This window comes from Acanthochromis polyacanthus, chromosome 9, assembly GCF_021347895.1.
Source record: "Acanthochromis polyacanthus isolate Apoly-LR-REF ecotype Palm Island chromosome 9, KAUST_Apoly_ChrSc, whole genome shotgun sequence".
In the NCBI taxonomy this organism is placed as follows: Eukaryota; Metazoa; Chordata; class Actinopteri; family Pomacentridae; genus Acanthochromis; species Acanthochromis polyacanthus.
Window position 1 is genome coordinate 18,940,818 of NC_067121.1, and position 18,829 is coordinate 18,959,646.

Here is an 18,829-nt window from a genome sequence, read left to right on the forward strand (position 1 = left end):
ACACAGTACAGTAATCCTAAAGATGATAATAAACAGTCATCTCAGTTCAAGAGCTGACACATTCCAACATTGTGTGCTTGTTCTCACAGTCTATCCTGGTCAGTATTTTGGCATTTACGGTAAGTCACATTTTGATCAATTAAAAAGCTCTTTCTGCTATGTGTGCCACAAGCAACACTTGGAGTTTATTTCAAAATGAGTGTGTTAAAAAAAAACACATTACATTAAAATAATCAGTCTAAATCATGCACATTGGTCAGCTAATTAGTCCACTTAGACAAATTATGGCCTTTTCTGAGTCCAGACATCCTCCACAGGACTGTTGGCACAGCACGACACAACCACTAACAGCGGGTGACAACAGCATGCGAGCTGTGTGGGCATGGCAGCACTACTTGTCCTGCCAGTTCAATAAAGTTGGTTAGTATGCAATGAAACATGGCTGCAGTTTGGAAAAATTGAATTCACTATGGTTGCTGATAAGAGCAAAGAAATAAGACTATAAATGCAGTCATTATAAAAGTCTATTTTTGTCCACTGATGACACTGATCTGAGTTCTGTCCTCAAGTACAGAGTGCTATATTTAAATATAATTATATATTTAGGCCAGTGTTTGTCAGTGAAGCATGAAATAACTTTCATAATACACATACGCTATTGTCAAAAAGTTTGTGGTCACTTAGAAATGCCCTCATTTTTTAAATAAAAGCAGCTTTTTTCCAATGAAGATAACATTGAATGAATCAGAAACAGTCTAGACATTGTTAATGTGGTAAATGACTACTCTAGTTGGAAACGACTGATTTTTAATTAAATATCGAGGTACCTAGGCCCATTTCCAACAACCATTACGTCTGTGTTCTAATGCTACATTGTGTTAGCTAATGGTGTTGAAAGGCTAATTAAGGTTTAGAAAACTCTTGTGCAATTATGTTAGCACATGAATAAAAGTGTGAGTTTTCATGGAAAACATGAAATTGTCTGGGTGACAAACTTTTGAACTGTCCTTCTGGGTCACCATAAAATGTTAGTTGCAGATCTACCTCAGAAATCTGAAATTCCTGCTGCTCCTTTTAGTGCACTCTATGCAGTCTGAAAGACAGAAAACTGTAAATAAACCTCTAAAACCCATATTATAACAGAAGCCACTGACATCAGAGCAGAAAAACATAAACATGACCGCCACATTTGACCTCATCAGGGTTCTCACCAGGATTTTTTTTTTACAGCGTAACGGCAGGGACAGCCCGACACCATGCGCATGCGCAATAGCCTTCATTAAATCTCGCGAGCGGCCGACCCAGATGTCAGCCAATGAGTGTCACGCAGATGCTCCCAATGCTCGCGATTTAGGTCACTAAATCACAGTGCAAAATTATGTATTCTAACTCAAGGTTAACAACTGGTATTCTAAAGAAGTTATTTCTTTGTTCAAAAAGGTAACAGTGTTGAAAACAGAACTAACTCCTTCAGAAAACCAGTTGTTAACCCAGAGTTGAAGTTTTCTTTCACATTTTTAAGTAAAATGAAGGTCATGACATAACCTTTTGATTATAAATAAAAATGAAGTGGGAATTTGGTACCTAACGTACCGGTAGTTGTTTTTAGAAAAAAAGTAAAAGTCACCACTTGATTCCAGATTCAAGTCCTTTGTCATCTTTTTCAAATTTGTAATTACTGATGTGGCATTTTGGAATGGCTTGTGGAAATCTGACCAGAATATAATAGACTGGACTAGTTGACATGTTTTGATCGCAAGGACAAGTGGGTTTCTATTTGTCATATTTTCTCCCTATCACTAATTTTTAGAAAAGAAACATGAAAATTTTATTTAATTTAGTTTTTGGAAATGGCTACAAATACAACAAAATGTGCTCCAAATTGTGCCAGAATGCCCCATTTTGCATCTTCACAGTCACCTTTATGAACTATTTATTATTATCACCAAATACCTCAATTCAAGTTGTTTTTGAAAAAAAAACATTGCATAGAACCATATGTCCTGCCCAGGATTTTAATCTCCAACTGGGAAATGTGCTCTGACAAAAACAGTAAAGCTCACCTCTCCCTCTCTCTGTTAAGTACCACAGAAGAAAGAAAGGCTTTGGGCTTCCTCTTTCGTCTGTCCCATCTACCTTTTGTTATGTTCAACGAGGAAGTATCTTGTGGTGCTCCCCCACACAACGCATCACCCTCACAATCCCAACAACTACACAACCCCATACACATGCATACACTGAGCAGCACACATGCTAATTGGGACAGAGACGCATTGTTCTTACAAAGGAACCCAAAAGCCCAGCAATCAATCACAATGAAATATTCAAAACGGCCACATGGCTCCATATACGGACAGAAATTTACAATCACAGCTGGTCTGAGTGGACAGTTTTATCACTACAGCGTAATAAATAAGATCATTCTACTATACATCGTATGCAGTGTTGTAAGAAAAGTATGAGAATGTTTTTGGCAAAGACAAAGATCACCGTCAATGATTTTAAGAGTGTGACAAATCCATGAAAAGTGATGACAGCTAGAACTGACTTCCCAGAGAATCACTTTACAGGCAGATTATTGTACAAGCCCTCTGATGGCTTCCTAAATGAGGCTGTTCCAAACACAGTGAGATTAGCTGAAAGAAATGTGACATTCTTCTGGTGGCTCCAAGGGAGCTCAGTAAATAGTGCCTCCAGCTCATACAGGGATGTGGGTCATGGATCCGACTTTAATGCACTTCTGGAAATGGCATTCTATCATTCAGCTGTTGTCCTGTGAAAAGCATGCATCTTTAAAACCCTGATTTTAGATGACTAGAGTTTGTTTTTCTCAGTGCTGAGGCCAAGCATTTTTCTAATAATCCGCTGGGTTTTTAAATGACTTAAGGTTAAGAAATAGAAGGATCTTCTCAACCCATAAAGGAAGTCTAATTCCCCCAGTTCTAAATTTACACTACAGCCAAACATCCATCCTTACTTTATTCAAACACTACTTCCTGTGGATCTTAGTGCCTTTAGATACTGATATGTAAGCTGTAATGCATAAACAACAAAGCGAGGCATAATATTGCTGAAATTGCACTTATTTTTCTTCATTAAATTGAGGTAAAAAATGGTTCATTAGATGTGAATATTTTCAGAATGTATTTTTTTGCACTAAAACAAAGGGAAATATTTTGAGCTGTGGTAATTTACAGGCAATTATGCTGTGATTTTACTGGTCTGGGGAACTTGAGAACAAACTGGGCTGAATGTGGCCCCTGAACAAAAATGAGTCTGACACTCCAAAATGGTCAGAGCTGCTGCCTCGATGGGTGCTGAAAGGCGGAAAGGGGGATGTTTGAGTCTTTTTTTTTTTTTTCTCGATGTTTGAGTCTAATCTGAGTCCCTGAACACAGCATGATTCCTCCTGAACAATAATTGAAATATTAATAGAATCACATTATGTGGCCAGGTACAATATCCAGTTTGCAGGAGCTGCAATTGTCTTTGATAAAGGCAAAGTTTGTCCCAACATACGATTATAACGAAGCACTGTGGTTCTACAGAGATAAGAGAACGTGCAAATTTGGTCTTGAACAGAGCAAAAATAACATTTTTAGATTTTTTTTCGATGGTAATAAAATGAACATTAAAGTGTGAAAAGTTTTGCAAAATTTGGGATGTTTTGTAACTTTGCTGTTTTCATTAAATTTTCCTTATGTGATACTTCAGGCAGATACAGTGCTGTGAAGTGAAAAAGACTGTGCAAATTCTGATTTTTTTGCATATTTCCTACACTTTGATGTTTGAGATCATCAAACAAATGCAAATATCAGGCAAAGATAACCCAAGTAAACACAAAATGCAATTTTAAAAAGATGATTTTATTAATTAAGGAAAAAAAAAAAAACATGATTCAAAGCTATCTGACCCTGTGTGAAAAAGTAATTGCCCCCTAAACCTAATAACTGGTTTAGTCACCCTCAGCAGCAACAACTGAAAATCAAGCGTTTTCTATAACTAGTTATGAGTCTTTCACATCTCTGTAGAGATATTTTGGCTCACTCTTCTTTGCAGAATTGTTTTAATTCAGCAACACTGGAGGGTTTTCGAGCGTGAACAGTCTTTTTAGGGTCATCCCACAGCATTTCAATAGATTGAAGTCCAGACTTTGACTAGACCACTTTAAAACCTTAATTTTGTTTTTATAAGCCATTCAGAAGTTGACTTGCTGGTGTGTTTTGGATTGTTGTCCTGCTGCAGAACCCAAGAGCATTTTAGCTTGAGGTCACAAACTGATGACCGAAAGTTCTCCTTCAGGATTTTCTGGTAGAGAGCAGAATTCATGGTTCCGTCAATCACAGCAAGTCGTCCAGGTCCTGAAGCAGCAAAGCAGCCCCAGGTCATCACACTACTACCACATTTGACTGTTGCTATGATGTTCTTTTTCTGAAATGCTGTTTTACTTTTCCGCCACATGTAACACGACACACACCTTCCAAAAAGTTTAACTTTTTTTCTCGTCAGTCCATAGAATATTCTTCCAAAAGTCTTGGGGATCCTTCAGATGATTGTTTACAAAAGTAAGACGAGCCTTCATGTTCTTTTTGGTCAGCAGTGGTTTTTGCCTTGGAACTCTACCATGAATGCCATTTTTGCCCTGTCTCTTCCTTATTGTTGAATCATGAACACTGATCTTAACTGAGGCCTGCAGTTCTTTAGATGTTGTCCTCGGTTCCTTTGTGACCTCCTGGATGAGTCGTCACTGTGCTCTTGGGGTATTTTTGGTAGGCCAGCCGCTCCTGGAAAGGTTCACCACTGTTTTTCATGTTCTGTCCATTTGTGGATAATGGCTCTGTCTGTGGTTCGCTGGAGTCCTACAGCTTTAGAAATGGCTTTGTAATCTTTTCCAGACTGATAGATGTCATTACTTTATTTCTCTTCTGTTTTTGAATTTCTTTGGGTCACAGTGCTTCGAGATCTTTTAGCTGACTTCATTTTGTCAGACAGGTTCTATGATTTCTTGACTGAACAGATCTGGAGGTCATCGGGTTTGGGTGTAGTCAATGAAATTGAACTCATTTTCCAAAAAATGTGAATAAACAGTTGCCACAGTTAACTCAAGATTGAACGAGGAGGGAATTATTTTTTCACACAGGACCAGGTAGGAGTGGATAGCTTTTTTCCCTTAAAACATAAAATAATCATAATCATCTAAAAACTGTATGTTGTGTTTATTTTGGTTATTTTTTGTCTAATATTTATTTTTTTTGATGGTCTTAAACATTTAAGTAGGGGAAATATTAAAAAAAAAAAAGAATTCAAGAAGGGGGCAGATACTTTTTCACGGCACGGTATATATTCTGGAAACACAGTGACTTTTGACCTATTTTACCTGATCCCTCAAAAAGCCTTCAGGTTAGTTAAACAGTTCCTGACATTTTGGATTTTAAGAAAACTGCACTGCTTTTTAACTCATTTCAGATCAGCCAGGCATTTCACAGACCAAACAATCAATAGAATAATTGTGAAACTGTAATCGTCAGGCATATTTTAAATATTTCAACGGACACCGACTAAACAAAATGCTGGAGCCCGACCCCATCCAAGGACATGTGACATGTGAGGCTGAGTGCCAGACTGCCAGTGACGCCGTGTCAGATTAAGGAGACACAGGCTGCTGCTTCCCACAGGGCCCAACACAACTATGCTGCAGCGCTACAGGCGGGAAGCTTTTTCTGTAGCGGTCATGCAGCAACGTTCAGGAGAACAAAATTCCAGCACTACGTGATGTCAGTCCCAACCATACACTTAACACTAGCAAGAGTCTTCAGACTACCTCAGAAGACTCCAGTGGATTTGTATAGCACAGTTACTGTAATCAAGAGCTTTACAGTAGAGCATGAAGTAGATCAAGCCCTCTTAGAACAAGATGTGGGGAACAAAATGGGTCTAATCAAGGACTTTTAAGGGAATAGTTGGAGCAAGACAGTAAGTTTAGAAACAGTGTCATGTCAAAATGAAACAGCAGTCATAGAATGAAATATATGGACATAAATAAGAAATTTTAATCACACAAATTCTGGTTGGGTGGAGCTTTGACAGCTAAGACAGTATAAATGGGAAGTATGCGTGTAATGCACTCAGCGAGATGATGCATGACACAGCTAATTACTCAGATAAGATTTAACCCTGGAGGGGCCCTTTGACTCTTGGGCTGCTGACTTGTGTAACCTTAACAGTCACTCTGGACAAATATGTGACAGGAACATGCAATGCAGACACCCTGAAGACACACAGCATATAAACCGAAGGCTTTTCTTTTTTCTGGGAGCGAGACTGTATCTTAATAAATTAGCGGGAAATAAACTTCTATGCTGAGAATTTACTGACCAGAGTATGTCTGTTGGACAGAGTAACAAAAATGGTCCAGTACTGAAAGTTTCCATCTTGTTCACTTGTTCTTTAATCGGTTAGTTCTTGTTTTTGACACTTTTTACTCTGCTAAGGAACATGGTGGGTTTTGTGGCAATCGGCGTACATCTGTCTGTTAGCAACATTACTTAAAAACGGACTAAAGGATTTGGATGAAATTCAGGGAAGGTCAGAAATGACACAAGGACCAAGTGACTGGATTTTGGCACTGATGCAGCTTATTGTCTGGATCCATGGATTTTTTTTTAAAGATTTCTGTGTCATTGTGAGATAGGGTATGAAATTGCCTGGGTGATCCTAAACTTTTCGAACAGTAGTGTACGTCCAGCGTCCACACCACTCTAGCATTTTAGAACCCCTACTCTGCTGCCGACCCTGTTGTTTTGAAATGGAGAACTTTTGGAAACAATGCCACAGACACCCATGTTAGCCATGTGACTCCATCTTATCAGTGGCTATGTGTCCTTCCTTGACTGGTCACGCCCACATCATGCTGGTCTTTTCTGGATCTCTCAGTGGTTTTAATGTTGTGAATAAAAACATGACTATACTGTAGATCTCAGAATAGGTGATGAAAACTTACCCATCAATGTATGAGGGCTAGCATACTTTTCAAAAAGTTTTCAGTCTACAGTGGAAGACACCTAGCCTAGCCAGCTAGACCCATGTTTCTGACGGCACAAGGGTCTAGGCACGCTCGACAGGGAGGGAGGCGGGCTAAAAGGTTGTCTATCAAATCACTGTGCAGCAATTGGGTAGGTATACAACCAATCAGCGCAACGAATAGGCTCCTAGAGCGCTGGAAATCAGAGGATGCGGCAGTTCGGTGAAGCCTTATTTATACAGTCAATGGGTGAAGCTCAAGTATATTTCAGACATGTTAACAGAAAGATTATTCAGAGTCGGTGCTAATGGAGCTCAACGACTGTTGTCGTTTTTGTTGTCGACCCTGGCAGAGAATTAAATTAGTTGCCGTGTGTTGTCTAGCGCTGCTAGGCTAGTTGTTTCTGTCAGAATCGTCGCGCCTCTGTCGTCACTTAGTTACACCCGCCTTCTGACTCTACACTTCATGGTGATTCGTCCGGCCAGTTTTAGGAGAATCCAGCCTCGAGCCTTATGGAGGGTAACTAGACCCACCCTGGCAGAGAATTAAATTCGTTGCTGTGGGTTGTCTAGCGCGGCTAGGCTAGCAGACACCGCAACTCAGCAGCAAATCATTTCATCTCAGAAAGTGAAACCAGCAAATGTTTGGCATTTTTACATCCTAAATTACTTAGTTGCTATTATCATTCTGTGCAGTGCTGTTCGTTTGTTTTCCCCTGATGCTTTCAGCGCTACAACATAGACCACCGAGTTTTCATTGAGAATCTGTGACAACACTTTTTCACATGGTTCTGGTAACACTAAGTCTACAGCCAAATTGCTTGAGTTATTAAAGATAAATCCAGTGCATGAGCCTGAATGCTGAGTTCAATGACTTGCAAAGCAACAGTGGCCACAATCACAGAAAGATGAGAAGGTACCAGAGGCTGCGAACCATTACTGAAGCATAACGCAGTAATCGGCCTGGCACACTCTCCGAGGCGCAGCTCGGTCTTATCTTCGGGGCAGCCTGCCATCTCTGCCAATCACAGTGAGTGCAGGGGACCAGCGGGGGGAGAGAGAGGAACTTCCTTCCGAATCCATTCATGCCATTGAGGCCACCTGCTGTGCCTGTCAAAGGCTTGAGTGAGGCTGGGAGAGAGAAAGGGCCATCTTCAAGCTCTAAAAAAAAAAAAAAAAAAGGAGAAGAGCTCTTCTTGTTCCCTGTGCCTACACTGCTGAGTGTGGAGATCTGAAACGCAATCAGCAAAAACCCAAACATGCACTCAGTTTGCCAACATTGTGACTTCGGCCTTTCCACTCGTGGCACAAGAGACTGGAGGCTTCTAGCCAGTGGACTATAACGATAACGTGGAACCTCACTGGTGCCATGAGGACACTGGAGGAGAATGTGAGGATCCTCCAGTTAAATTCAAGGCCCTGAACCCCGGCCAGCACCACCTGTTAGCGCTTCTCAATCCTCTGCCAACAGCCCTCTGCACTCCAGCTGTGTCTGTGTGTGTGTGTGTGTGTGTGTGTGTGTGTGTGTGTGTGTGTGTGTGTGTGTGTGTGTGTGTGTGTGTGTGTGTGTGAGAAGGAGACACAACTGTCCGGCCAACTGGGGTTGTACTAACAGAGGGATTACGGCGGAGGAGGATTACAGTGGCACCGGCGTATATAAGCAAACCATCAGACACATGCAGTCAGTAAATAATTGACACAGACACACAACACTACAGCAGCATGTGTGGATTTCACAACTTTGCGCACACAAATTAGCAAAGTGTGTAAATCTGGAGTCGCACTGTTACAGTAAACGTATGCAGGAGCAGAGCTGGAAACCACCACAAAAAAATAAGTTAAATTGCACGTTGTCATTTCGTTGGAGAGTGTTTTGCATTAAGGGCCTGTTCCAGCTGAGGCCTGCAGCAGCTGATGGTGGGTGAGAGCACAGATAGAGGCTGGGTGAGGCAGGGAGGAAAAGGGGGAGGTGGTTAAACTTTTATTATGTGGAACAAACGCTGAATTTAAGTGGGCCATTGCAAGCAACAGCAACAAAGAGGAGTTTTGGTTAGTTATTAATCTTCTTTTTCTTCTTAAGTGATTTTTTGGCATGTTGTTGGTTTCATTAGATAGGTTAGTAGAGAGGCAGACAGGAAAGTAGGGAGAATAATGGGGGAGAAGACCTGCAGTGAAGGGCCGTGAGCTGGACTCGAACCCAGGCCACTGCGTCGGGGACTGCAGCCCCTCTTTATGGGTCGCCCGCTCAAACAGTTAAACTACCTGGGCGCCGTTTTGGTTCGTTATAGTGTTTATTTAAAGCTTTAAAGTGTAACCGTGGCCATGCAGGTTTGTTCAGGACGCTCTGGGAGCCTTTCTTCATTGTTGTCGAGTAGAAAGCAGAACCGAAAGCTCCGTAAAGCTGCAGTCCTGGATCAGGATCAACAATGAAACACACTTTGGTTACTGCGTAAAACACTGAGGGAACTCTCCTGCTGCTTTCCTCAACTTTCTCCAAGTGTCACAACAACCACCAGGCCCTGCTGCCTCCACTTCCAAACGCATAATGGGACTTTTTCAAACGAGCGTTTCTTACCTTTAAAGCGACCTCAGCAGCGGTATACTTCGGCTACATGCGTCCTGTGATGTTTTTTTTTGTCCCCCACGTTTTAAAATTTCCCGTCGACAAACCCGAGCAGTGGAAAGAGCCGACAGCAGCAGTGTAACGTGGAATCTCAGTGTTCCGTCTGTCCCATACCGATTAACTAGTTCAGCAGCCAAAGTCCTCCGCCGGGATCCTCGGTCTCCCTCCACACAGACACCTGACAAAGGAGCCGGAATATGGCGGAGGAACCGCTCGGCAGAACACTGAAAATATCACAAATCACCGGCCGCTGATAGGTCAGGGTTGCCCCGAAAGACGCACAACAATAGCCGGACTAGTACCGAGGAGCCGACGAGGCCAAAGGAGGAATCATGCTGCGTTCAAGGGCTCAGATTAGACTCGAACATCCCGCTCTCCGGCAGCAGCTCTGACCATTTATGTCCTCTTAAAGCAGGGGTTTCAAACTCATTTTAGTTCAGGACCCACATATAGCCCAATTTGATCTCAAGCAAGCTGGACCAGTAAAATCACAGTATAGTACCCTATAAATAACCACAACTCTAAATATTTCCATTTGTTTAAGTGCAAAGAAGTACAATCACATTTAAGGAACTGTCTTTTTAGAAAACATTATGAACAACCTGAAATGCGCAAGTGATTGTACCCCACACTCTTCCATAAGTGATTCAAAAAAATGACCTGTATAAGAATCAATGTATTTTTATGGCATTTTTTTTTAGTTCAGAATAATCTTTTGTATTATCTTTTGCAATATTGGTCCACACAAGAATGATTTCACGTTTGACACGCAAACATATCAAACAATATGTAGGTATATATATTTTTTTAAAAAGCACTCAAAGAGCGCAGTACTCTGCCAAAACTGCTCAGCCCTTGTATGATTTCCGACGGATGAATTCTGATAGTGGTTGATTTGTAGTAGGATCGGAATCATGTGACCATCAGCAGACGGCAGATGTAGTGTTCACTTGTAGTCATAGTTTCATTGACCTCATGCCGCTGTCTTGCATTGATACAGAAATCTTTAACAAATCTAATGAGGTGGTCCTTGTGTCGTTTCTGACCTTACCTGAAAAATTTCATCCAAATCCGTTGTTAATAATGTTGTGCACAGACAGATTCACAGAAGGACAAACGTACTCCGCCGCCTTCCTTGGCGGAGTAATAAATGCACACATGCATGTGCACACACACAAACACACTGAATTAATAGGCCAATGCTAGCTAGTTTAGTTAGCTAGCTAGTGTTATCTAACTATAAAGCAGACTAATTTGATGATGCATAATAAAATTTACTTTCACACAAGAGTCATGAATGTGCAAGTGTGCTGAAAAATATCAATTTGATGACAGCCACAACTGATAAGAATCAAAGGTTTCCATGAGATTCTATATTAAAAGAATGTGGTTCATTTGTGAGCGACTTGGAGTAGTAGCACAAATACGATCATTTCTTAAAAGTAGAAAATGTAACTTAAAAATTTGAATGGAATGATATCAAAAACATGTTTTTTGAGGAATAGCTGGAATATGAAATGATAACTTTCATTACAAAGATATTGCAAGAAAGTAACCTTATGCATCTAAGGGTTAAAAACAATGTGTGTAATTTCCGATTGCCCTTTTAGCCCTTGTTATTTTGTAGATTACAGATGTTCTCAGTAGCCAAGCTTAGAGATTGATTACTGAGAACGTGGCATTTTTAGTAAAAATGTACATAAGAAACTACATAAAATGGTTCATGTCATTTCCAGTCAGAATAAACCTTACTGGTCAAATAGAAATATCACTATAAATCCAATTCTGGCTCAACTATGAGTGATTTAGGCTTTACAGATCACAGTGTATCAGCAAAGGTACAAAACATTTAGTCTCAGGCATTTGGACTTGGAACAATGCAGTATTTTATTTTATGATAAAATTAACTTGTCAAATTTGCAGTTTGCACTTAATGTCTTATCTGTAATTTTTACAGTTTGCAAAGTCATCACACTGACTGGATTAGACCCCCTGGTGAGCCCGTTTGGCCATTTGTACATTCTGAAAATGTTCACATTTCAGGAACTATCTTTTTACAAAACATTATGAACAATCTGAAATTTCTTAACCAAAAAACAAAAGAAATTCCAACGGCATTATGAGTCAGTTTATCATTTACATATTACAACGTACAGTGTATCAACAAAGTCACAAAACACTTAGCCTCAGGCATCTAGACCTGAACAATATAGTATTTATTTATTTTATTTATTTATTTAACCGTTATTTAACCGGGCAAGTCAGTTGAGAACTGATCCTCATTTTCAACCACGACCTGGCCAAGAGGCAGCTCACAAATAAGATGAAAACAAAACAGATTACATGTACAGCAAATCACACGATGTTACAAAACAAGTTATGCAATGACTTGTAAAACGGAAAGGCTAAAAACAGGTGCAGTGGTCCTGAAGTGTTTCTCTAACTGACTTTTTAAACAACAAGAGTGACACATATGAGTTGAGTTTTAGGGATTGTTGCATTGTCATTTGCAGCAGAAAAATGAGGATCAAAGTGATATGGACTTTGGGAATGTGGATGCCTGCTGACAATCACATGATTGCATTCTTGCTCAGAATCGACCATTGCGGACTTATCAGGATTTATCTGTTGGAAATGATACAAGGAACAATTGATTAAACTGTGGAGGTGGTTCCGAGTCCCATCAATTCCCGTTGCCTACTACATATTTAGTTCACACGATTCGGTATCTGTACATAACGTACACATACAGAACACACGCCTGTGCTCAGTGCAAAGTTATTTTGTTTGTGGGTACATCTGTATTAAATGGCCACATTCTATGGTGCCTTGAGTTCTTACACAATTTTTTTCAAGATTTTGGCCATCAGAAATCATACAACAACTGAGCAGCTTTGGCATAGTACTGTGTTCTGAGTGCTTTTCTGTTCTGTAATTTTGAAACTTTGCAAAATCATCCCGCTGGCTGGATTGGACCCTCTGGTGGGCCGCTTTTTGGCGTTTGTACATTCTGAAAATGTTTAAATGAACTATCTTTTACCTGAAATTTTTAAAGAAAAATAAGTGCCATTTCAACAATATTATACCTCGGTTTATCATTTACACATTACAAGTTACAGATCACAGTGTGTCTACAAAGACACAAAATATTTAGTGGCGGGTATCTGGAACTGAGCGATATGATATTTTATTTTATGATTGAAAAACTTGTCAAGACGTAGAAGTTATTTTAAATTTATATTCATTTCCACATCTGTGTAGTAATCCTGACCTCCTGAACTGACACACTATGAAGGAAGAAGGTTCAGTTGTCCCTCTGCCTTGTAAATGTAGAAAATATACACATAAAAAATGCATGACACGTCTTAGTGCATGAACTATAAAGTTCCACCGAACCAAACTTGTTCATACTGAAGCCGCTGACTGATCTTGTACTGTTCAGTGTTCAATGTCTTTAAATATTTTCACAGGAAGTATCCATTTTCTTTCTTCTGGCGCATTGGTTTTGGCCCACAGGCCTTATGTTTTATATCCCTATCTTACAATAGTGTTCAATTAATGTTATTAATCTGATAACTACAGAATGCTTTTTATTGTCATTATACACACAGTGTAAAATGAAATTAAAATGTTCGTGTAGCTGTTTTACATCTGCAAGGAATTCAGCCAAAGACAATTTTAAACCCTTTTTAAAGATCTGCAATATTACTTATCAATATCAATTTCTGTATCAGGTGTAGCATTTCATTGTATGTGCAATATTGTGGGGCGAAAAATCTTTCCTCTATGGCATCATTGTGAAGAACAATTGTGTAATTATAGTGTAATTGCATCACAATCAGTGAGTTTTTTTTACATGTACATAAGACTAAGATTATGAAAAGATATATTTTTATTTTGGTACGTGTCTATTTTGTATAGTTTTGTGATTAGCTCTGTTGAAAATGTTTGTCTCCAAATCTATGAAATGTGCCACATTTTTGGTGCATGATGTGCCTGAAAATAGATTGAACAAAAATATAAACACAGCATGCAAATGGTCTTCTTTTCTGACTGAGAGAAAAAGTTTTCTTTTTAATGAAATTTCTATTGTTGCAATAAGACAAGAGTTATCCAAACTTGCAGAAAAGTTTATAAGCTAGAAAGTGTTAACTAATTGTTAACCACTGATTTAAGCCACAGACTGTTCAGGTGTGGCTTTAAATGACAATGATCAGACAGTCCGCTGACACTCCTTTGAACAGTGAATATAAAAGTCTACCTTAAAATGCAGCTTTTTTCAGTTCAAGTCAAATCAAGTGAGGAATGATAGGAGGAAGACGAGAGCAGGCAAATGGAATGCTGGATGCTATGTGTCATAATACTGATCATAATAATGTCCAGAACTTCACCATTTGCCTTCTAGGAAATCTTTCCATCAGCTCTGGATCCAACAACGGGATCCTATCCACCAGTGTCGTCCTGTGTTAAAAAGAATGGATAGAATTTCATAAAATATTATATTACAACCTCTCAGATTTAATTTTCACCTCTGTCCAGAGATGGAGATCTCCAGTTCGACAACTCTAAATAACCTGTAGGCACATCACTAGAAATAGTGGTCCATGGTTGCAGCTGTCTTTTACATATTAAGGCTAAGACTATCACTTTAAAAAAAAAAGCAGTTGTTATTTATTTATTTGTTGTAAAGTGAAATATTTCTGTCAGTGTTTTCATGAGCCCAGTTCCATGCTCTCATATTGTTTTCTCTGTTGAATTGTACATAATTCAATGATATTCAACTATGAATTCTATAAAGCACAAAGGAGCTGCTAATAATCACACTGGCAACAACGAAAGTATGCAACATTTAATATTTGATGTTACGAAAACGAGAATGGAACATTTGCTAAAATAGTTGCTAATTATTTTACTGTTAATTGACTAATCATTTACCACAATAATTGTTTGTTTTGTACTTTTTGTACATGTCTCACATGTAATGTAGAAGAGAAGATAATAACAGTGCTATATTCAAATCTAAAAAGCACGTTATCTCAAAGATACTTTAGTAATCATTTACATATGCCATCTCGCTTGCCTGACAAACTTCAGACAGGCATTTTCTTGTTATTTGTTTCATTTTTCTGTTCTCTTGCCGGCATGTTGTATAATTTCCGACGGCACCTGAAGGCCACGTCATGTCCGATTGAATGGTTTTCCCGTGTGCCCAATATGGCCGACATCCCTGCCTCAGATTGAGGACAAAATCCAGCGTCTGGCTCCGAACCAAACAGACACTGCTCACATTTTTACCACTCAATCCAATCACATGCAGACATTTGTAGGATTTAGGATTTAGACGTGAAAATAAATCACAACGTTGTATTGTCCCATTTAACCTTTGAACCTCATTCACAGCGTGGTGCAGGCGTTGGGCGCCCTCTACAGGCGAATCTATGCATTAAATAACAGCCCTGTTAATGATAAGCCCAGGTTTGAGTGTGTTTCCGTTATTCATAAACACGCCAGGTGTACGAGTCTTCTAAAACTGGCACCATCTCCAAAATAAAATAGCAGCTCTGGGCTTTTATTCAGTCTTGTCTATGGAAAGTTACATGATAAGACTGATTTGAGCAGATAAGGCAAGGCTAGTTTATTTGTTTAGCACAATTCATACACAAGACAATTCAATGTGTTTTACAATGGCAAAGAAATACATTCAGAAAAATTATATAAAGTTAGACATACATTAAAATCATAGAAATAAAACATAAAAGCCAACATTAAGATCATAAAAATACATTTAAAAGTCAAGAAAACAGATTGAGCATCTAAGAGAAAGCTACAGCTGCTCGATTTATTGTTTAGTCCTGTAAAGACCCCATTACAATAACCAAACCTACTGAAAATAAATGCATGAACAAGTTTTTCTCTGAATTCTCTAGACAGGAAACCCTTGATTCGAGCAACGTTCTTCAGGTGGCAGTAGGCAGACTTAGTAACAGCTTTCAAGTGGTTGTTAGAAATCAGGTCTGAGTCAATGATGAAGATAAGGTTCATACTGCATCTTTAACACTTTGTATAAGCAAAACTAATGACTACGATTGATTTCACCATAAGTTTGATAGTAATGAGACTTGCTACTGGGATTTTCTTGCTACTGAAAATTCCTTCAGTAAATGCAGTGATTTGCTGACCCCTACTGACTCTTGACTTACAGTGTGCAGACTTCACTCAAAGTTTCCCCTCAAGGATACCTTCAGAAGCGCAGGTCCACTCTACTAAACTACTTCATACACAGACACACACAGTGAGTAATCCTACAGTGCACTGACGACCCACTGTATTTGTTAACATCATATTCAGAATTCACTGCAGTCTTTCACTCATGCTATATTTTTACTCACTGTGGGCTAATTTTTTAAATTTTTTTTTTTGCAGTATAACATCCTGCACACACACACACACACACACACACACACACACACACACACACACACACACACACACACACACACACACACACACACACACACACACACACACACACACATATATCATTTTTAAAAGAAAGGCAATTTTTTATGAAGATATATTAACTTAACCAGAAATACAGTCTATACATTGGTAATGTGGTAAATGACTATTCTAGTCGGAAATGTCTGATTTTTAATGGAATATCTAGATAGGGGTCAGAGGAACATTTCCAGCAACCATCACTCCTGTGTTCTAATGCTACATTCTGTTTCCTAATGGTGTTGAAAGGCTAATTGATGATTAGAAACCCCTTGTGCAATTATGTTAACACATGAACAAAAGCGTGAGTTTTCATGGAAAACATGATATTTCCTGGATGACCCCACACTTTTGAACGATAGTGCATGTCTGAAAGATAAGCATGCATTGAAAAGAAAATACTTCAAACAATGTGCATTATGTTTAATTTTTATTTCTCTGTTTGTTTGATTTTTCTGATTTAAGCATTTTAAACCCAACACCGAATAGGGCAGGAAAGCACATTTTGATTTTTTTTTCTCAATTTTCTTGACATTTACCTTGTTTTCATTTAAATATTGAAATTTTTTCTTCTACTGGTCTCCTAAAGATAATGTTGTGAGATGTTTCAGGAGTCAATAGCTGCTAGACATTCCCTCTGTGAAAAGACTTATCTTCACTTTAATGGATCATCACCACACACTCAAAAAAGTAATTCAAGGGAATTATTCTGACAAGTTAATTCAATGCATGGCTGTGACATAATTTCAAGAACTTAGATAAAACTTTCAATTGCAAACAGTATACTCACTGGTTGGGTTGTCTAAACCATACTTGTAATTCCACTGACTACATTTTGGTTGTAAGTCTGACTCTAATGTTTGAATTATTTGGTTTAATCTGAATTCAAGGTGAAGTCATTAATGAAACTGGCTTGACAATTAGATTTTTCCTCACCTTGGGGTAAGGCTTTCAAGCCCCCTTCATTGCCTACCTAATACCGGCCACATAAGCATGTGTTAACACGTCATCCATCCATTCATCCATCTATCCATTATCTATACTCCATTTAATCCTTGTTAGGGTCACGGGGGGCTGAAGTCGATTTCAGGGGAATTAGGGTGGGGGCAGGGGACTCTCTGGACAGATCACCAGTCTATCACAGGACTACATATAGAGACAAACAATCACACTCACATTCAACTCACAGACAACTAAGAATCATCAATTAACTTCAGCTTGTTTTTGGACTGTGGGAAGAAGCCCAAGAACCTGGTGAGAGCCCACACATCCACAGGAAGAAGATACAAACTCCATGCAGAAAGATCCCAGGAGGGCCAGGACACAGACCGGGGATCTTCTAGCTATGAAGCGACAGTGCTAACCACCTTTCCACCATGCAGCCACTAACACTTAAAATGATCTTTGAATAATGTAGAAACACAACTTGGAACCATTTCATTTTTATGAGGAATCAATGCAAAGATTTGCCTTTATGCTGCCAATCGTTAAAGGATAATTCCCCTGACTAGTGTAGTTAGTTAGTTGAGCATAATTACATTAGAAGATTTCATAACTCAAAAAGACTGGGGCAAAATTGGGCATTTTTTTCCCCTTTTTTGCTGAATCCAAACACATTTTTTTAGAGTGTAGAAAGTGAGAATCAAATCCCTTTATCAAGTGATGCTTATGATATATCAAGTATCTAGCTAATCCCATTATTTAAACGTGTTTGTTTGGAGTTAACCTGCAAAGTTGTAATCGGAAAACATGTTAAAACATAAATGCATGTTCCGTGACTAACTCAAAGCAGACATTTATTCTGAGACCAAATGAAGGTGTGAGGGTTTGCTCGTTGTGTGTCCGGCTCGTGATGAATGAAGCTCAGCCCTGCTTGTTCCTCTTCTCTCCTCATGATGGCGCCGTTTGCTCAGACTACAGAGCTGCGTCTTCACCTGCTGCACGAGGCCTAGTATTAGTAGTCTGCTCCATCTGAAACATATGGGCTTTAAGTTGGGCTCCGTGAGAACAAGTAGTGGATAGGCCCCTCTGCCAGTGACTGCCTCTGTTCGTCATATTGCGTCAGAGAAAACAAAGCGCTGACGTGAATGTCTCTCCTTTTTGGCTCTCTTCAATAGGATGCTGAGCTATAGGTCTGATTCACAGGTGTACAGTGTTTAATCAGAAACTGCACTGACCTCCATCTGGTGATTAGAACGAAGCTTATTAAAGGCCCATTAAATTAAGCAGTTTTTTAAAGACTCTTTCCAAATTAAAAGTCTTCCTGCCACTTGTATCTGACTCTCTCCTGAGAACTGTCATTTGCAGGTCTTGCCTATCAATTTTAAGTTTAGTCCACTTCAATTTTATTTGACTGCGGTATTAATTCAAAAAAATGTACGGAAAAGCCTCAAGCATAAAGAAGTTATTGCCTAAATGCACCAAATTATATGGATAGAATTAGGCCCGACTGCTTCCTGGTTAATTGACACATAAATAACCCAACAGTGTGGGGCTTTTCTGGCCATTTTTCGTTTCAACATGTCAACCAGCACATTCTACCGAGGCAGACAATTTCAGAACAATGTTGGAAAAAGCCACATATCTGTCTGAAGCGACGTCCTGCGTCACCAGCCCGTGTTTAAATCAGATTACTTCAACAGGCAGATCTTAGTGCTGTCATCGCGTAAGCCATTAAAAGCCAACCTC

The 18,829-nt window shown here is 39.3% G+C and overlaps 1 protein-coding gene across 1 annotated transcript in view; it reads right to left on the reverse strand.

Moving 5' to 3' along the window:
- The window catches only part of yes1 (YES proto-oncogene 1, Src family tyrosine kinase), a 43,105-nt gene extending 33,109 nt beyond the window's left edge, over nucleotides 1–9,996 (reverse strand). Inside the window, exon 1 of the mRNA XM_022195303.2 lies at nucleotides 9,596–9,996. The gene's annotated coding sequence lies outside the window, so the exon portion shown is untranslated. The remainder of the gene's footprint in view (nucleotides 1–9,595) is intronic.
- Nucleotides 9,997–18,829: the final 8,833 nt, after the last annotated feature.